The sequence below is a fragment of the Procambarus clarkii genome, chromosome 40 (genome assembly GCF_040958095.1).
Source record: "Procambarus clarkii isolate CNS0578487 chromosome 40, FALCON_Pclarkii_2.0, whole genome shotgun sequence".
Lineage (NCBI taxonomy): Eukaryota > Metazoa > Arthropoda > Malacostraca > Decapoda > Cambaridae > Procambarus > Procambarus clarkii.
Window position 1 is genome coordinate 34553313 of NC_091189.1, and position 5451 is coordinate 34558763.

The 5451-nt window shown below is 45.6% G+C and overlaps 1 long non-coding RNA gene across 1 annotated transcript; it reads right to left on the reverse strand.

The window, feature by feature from the left end:
* Positions 1-1455: 1455 nt before the first annotated feature.
* LOC138372968 (uncharacterized) lies at positions 1456-3356 on the reverse strand. The gene is made up of 2 exons (XR_011231030.1): positions 2604-3356; positions 1456-2212 (listed from the first exon to the last, which is right to left on the reverse strand). It is a non-coding gene; the product is annotated as an uncharacterized lncRNA (long non-coding RNA).
* Positions 3357-5451: the final 2095 nt, after the last annotated feature.

Consider the following 5451-nt stretch of genomic DNA (forward strand, 5'->3'; position numbering starts at 1 on the left):
TTATTACGAAACGCGTTCAAGTGTCGCGTCAGACTAGAAATAAAAATGAATTTTGGAGAATTGATTTTTCAATTACCATCAACAGTGAAAAGAATCATAAGAAGAATTAAGAAAATTCGTGTTAGAATTATTAATCTGACTCTTTCGGTCATATTTAATATTTAATATATATATATATATATATATATATATATATATATATATATATATATATATATATATATAATATATTAGTATATTTTGGTAGCAGTCTTTCCTGTAGACATATATTATTAAATATGACCGAAAAAGTAAGATTAATAATTCTAACACGAAAGTTCTAACACGAAGTTTTACGAAACGCGCTCAAGTGTCGCGTCAGACTAGAAATAAAAATGAATTTTGGAGAATTGATCTTTGAATTACCATCAACAGTGAAAAGAAACATAAGAAAGATAGAGAAAATTCGTGTTAGAATTATTAATCTTACTTTTTCGGTCATATTTAATAATATATATATACAATATATCAAAAAATCAATATTTATACAAGAATAAAAAACAATAAATGCCTGCTAGGAAAATCCCACGGAAGTCCTTCATGAAAAAGACAGAGAGAAAGATCTAGGTGTTAATATCACGCCAAACCTGTCTCCTGAGGCCTACATAAAAATAATAACATCGGCGGCGTATGCGAGGCTGGCTAACATCAGACCTGCCTTCAGAAATTTGTGTATGATTCTTTCAGAACCTTGTATACCACATATGTAAGACAAATCCTAGAGTATGCGGTCCCAGCTTGGAGCCCGTACCTTGGCAAGCACAAGACTAGGATGGAAAAAAGTTCATGGGTATACCACGAGGCTAGTCCCAGAACTAAGAGGCATAAGGAAATGTCGCATGAACTGCACCTCACGTCGCTGGAATCAGAAGACCTATGGGAGACATGATCACCACATACAAAATTCTCAGAGGAATTGACAGGATAGACAAAGATGGAATATTTAACACGGGTGGTACACGCACAAGGGGGAACAGGTGGAAGCTAAGTACCCAAATGAGCCACAGAGACGTTAGAAAAAACTTTTTCGGTGTCAGTAGTATTATATAGACTGTGGGTTGGTTGGTGTAGTCGTCGTTGATCCTCCTCTATGGACAACCCAACCCACAACTCGGTAGAGTGCTTATACTAGGAGATCACCCTTGGCGCTTCTGGCTCTTGGAGAGGGGCTCAACGTCACACGTTCAGGGGATGCGGCTCCAACACTTAGCCTCGTCGTCACGTGCACACACCCACTCGAGCCGCTGTGACTCCCCACTCTCTCCTTATGAGATATGATCTCCTCAATCCCCCTATGACTTACTAGTATTACCTCCTACCCTGTCCACAGCAGTGGTTCATGGTTCTTTCTCTCTCTCTCTCTCCTTCTTTACTACCTCCTGGGAAGCCTCACTAGGACAAGGGCAAACACCAGCGAATTGTGACACATTTACTGAAGAAAGCACATACACGATACATACACACATATAATAATAATGAATCCTATACTCTATAATATCACAATCAGGTTGCACTCCAATACCATCAGAACTCTATTATCAGCTTATCAAGTGGTATCCTACCTCCTGGTTCACCACCTGATACTATTAACTTCCTCAAGTTGGTCAAACCTACACACTGTTGCACCATCAGCAAGATAACATATATATATAGAAAACCAGCATTTGAATGCAATAACATATACCAGTATAAATGTTCATTGATACTTCAGTATGAAAAAAACTCCTTGACGCAAGAATGCCAACAGTCACTCACCTCTCACTGCGTCTTGCACGCTAATGACAACCAAACACTATCAACTCCCTACTAGTAATCCACCAGAACTTCCCCTTCCACCTCTGGAAGTTCACTGCCCTATTTCTTTAGGTTCTTCCGGGCTTCACTACCAGGATCCTCTGCAGCTCCTCCAGGCTGCTATCATGAAGTTTCCTTGAGCAACTACGGTGCTTCACCCTTCTGCTAGGCTCCTCCACAGCTCTCTTGGCTGCTACACCATGAAGTTTCCTCGAGTAACTATGGTGCTTCACCACCTCTACAGAAGCACGTGACACTCCTCTTCACTGCTGCTTCTCCTCACAGCTCGAGGTCCTCTGCTCCACTACCTTGGAGTCTCATCAGCTACTTCATCTGCTGGCTTCGAAGTTCTCAGCAACTTCTTCCCCAAAAGACAAACCTGCAACCCATCGACACTCCAATAAAACGTTCCCCTTTAACACATAAACAAAAAATATTCACACAATATGTTTGCCTCAAACCTCTATCTGTTCTCTACATACAGTGAGAGTGGACTCCCCCGCTTTGGGCGGGTCCATACTCCACCTCGCCTGGCGGCGGCGTCCTCACTCGCTGGGAGGGTCTTCCTCCATCCGGAGCCGGCTCCCTCAGTCGTCCGCCAGCGCTCAGAGGGGGAGGACGTCGCTCCGTGTTCCTCCCTCTCCACTCTCTTATTTCAGGCTTTCTGCCTTATTAAAACATGTCTAACTTATAAATAAACATCGCTACTGTCGCTGGGCACACGACCAACTACAATGCAATCACTATGAACTGGCGTATATCGTGCTTACCACAGATTAACTGGTCGAGGGCGCTTTTCCTCTGACGGCGCCTGGTCAGGGCGCTCCACACAGCCCACAATAATGCCTCCGGGCGGCTTAATATTCACTAATTATCGTCCACGACTTGAGACCACACGTCCCCAGCTCGATTCCACAGCTGGCACGTCTGCACACTTCTCTTCTCTTAGAGATATATCACTAGGGGTTCCCTTCTGACGGGAGCTCAACGAAGCGCGGCTTCCCCCTGCGATGTCTGGCACTCAAGTGAGGTCAAGGTCCTCCAGAAGCGAGCCTCACGCCTCCAGCAAAATGTCCACATCTCCTAGCCAGTCATTTATCTATTTCCTTACTTACTGCCCATAATCTTAAATTGTTTTACATATCCAACCAGCCATTTTTCATATGGGTTATCACCTCAATATTTGCTAGACCTTCTAGTTAGGTCAGGCTTGCTGAATAACTCTCAAGAAGGGAGACTCGTTTCTCCTGCAGGCTGAGATCATAACACTCCCCTCCCCTTATTTTTGAGAGTTATTCCAGTGGCAAAGCTCGGGATAATACATCCGCCACCACGCTGTCTCGTTCTTCACCCCATATACTCTCTTAGGAGTCTACAAATAATTCGTTGCACCTTGCAACATCCGGCTCACAACTCTCCAGAAACATGGTCTTCTCACAAACGATTTGACCTCTCTGGCACCTCTTGGCTAGGCTGTCCTCCTTGGACGCCTGCAATCCATTGGTCCACTCTACTTACTGTCTCCACCCTCCGTTTCCTCGTCTTCTTCTCTTCCCGTCCAGAGTCAGACATCTACTGTCTGTACCTCCTCTGTCGTCTTCACACTTCCATCTACTGCCGTTATACTTCCGCCTCCTGTCATCATACTTCACTTCCTCGTCTTCACCGACGATCCTCCCTTGCGTCTCCGCATTTATCCAAGATCTCATCCTGTCTGACTTCCATCGAGTCCTCGGCTTTCTTCTATCCCTCCATGCTTGCATCATCATCCTCTTCCTACACTTTTCACCTCTATACAACTCCATTTCTTCTCCTTCAACTCTTCTTCTTTCCCTAAAAGTTTCTCCGAGCGCTGTGCTACATCCAACAGCACTCGACCGTACATGTCGCTTTACCTCTCCTTGTGTGCTCGTAAGCATCTCTCCACACATACTGTCTCTTCTCATTTCACCTTCTCGGTTACTACTCTTCTTCACTATCTTTTCTTCAGGTTTTCTGTGAAACACGTCAACTCCTGACACCTCAAACAACTTAACTCTACTATCCAGATGCCTCTGTGCTCGTGGACAACTTGACGTTCTACTTCCGTCCTCAGTCTGTCCACATCTTTCCTCATTCCCACTCAGCACAGTTGCATTCGCCTTCCGACTCTTAATTTCAGCAGTCCGGGCTCTACTCAGGTCCGCTCTCTTCACCTGATTCTTCTTCGGCTGGGCCATCTTCACTTTTGACCTCACCGAGACTTCATTTTCCTGGGCTGGACCTTCATCAAACAGCCATGATATATCTACATCGATATCTTCCACCGGTTTAATCGACACTGTCTCACCTTCTCCAGTGTCTTCCTCGTCGGCCACCTCTGTCTTCATCACTACCGAGACAGGGTACTCAATGGCTTGGCGGTCTCCTGACGCATCTCCTCGGATGTCAGTCAGGTTCACACTCTCAGGTGTCCCACCCGTGCAGTGGCCTTCTGGGCACTCCTCTGGCACAGTCTCCGCTATGACTCTTGGCAACACCTTTGTCCCACACAAGTCATTCCCCAGGATCACTTGGACTCCTGGAATAGGTATGTCGGGGCACACTCCCAACATCACCTCTGCCGACACATATTCCGACCTTAGCTGGACAGTACAAACGGGCATGTCACTCTCAGACAATAACCCATATACTTTCATCTTCCCACTGCCAGCTAACCGTCGACCATTCCCAATCAGGCTTCTCGTAATCAAGCTCTGATTAGCTCCGGTATCTCTTAAGATACCAACTTCTACTTCAGGTTGGCTTCCTATTCTGATCCAACCTTTGCTCATGAACGGCCTATACCTCTCGTTCACTAAGTTCGCTCTCTGTGGTTTGTCTCGGAACACATTAGTATATTTACCTCGGGGGTCACACATGGCCAGGGTCACAACTCTCTTGCCCTGCCGACAATCTCGCATCACGTGACCCAATCCGTTACAATTGTAACATCTCATCTGGGAAAAATCTCTTCTATATGTACCAAAGCGGCTCTGACTCTGCCCACTCGTATTGGAGTTCCTCGGGCCAGACGTACTACTCGTACTCTGTGGAGCTTTACTGGACTCTTGATTTCCCGGATACCGATCAGTTTCTCGTTTAGCTCCTCCATCTTCACTTTCAGATGAAGTGCGCGACCTACTCTTCTGAGCTTTAGGGTACTTACTTTTATCTGCCCATTTATCAAAATTTTTCTCACCCCAGACTCTTCTGGGTTTCTCATAATTTCTTCCTCCCCAGACTCCATTGGATCTGCCATTGCTGCATCTCGCCTCACTTCTCACTCTGTTCTCCCTCAAGCTCTTGTATGCTTCAGTAATCATATCCGCCCTATCTGCGGCATCTTTCACCTCCATTATCCCTGCTTCTTGGATCTTGAACTTTGTTTCGGGATGCATCATCTCCAAGAACTTCTCCATGACCATCAGTTGCTTCAGGTCAGCATAAGATCCAACTCCAGCAGCCTCAATCCACTTCTGGAATCGTCTTTCCAGATCCCTTGCTGTCTCAGCAAACGTACACGCTCCAACTTTGATCATTTCTCTGAAGCGCTTCCTATAAGCTTCTGGGGTTAACTGAAACGAGCGCAATATGCTG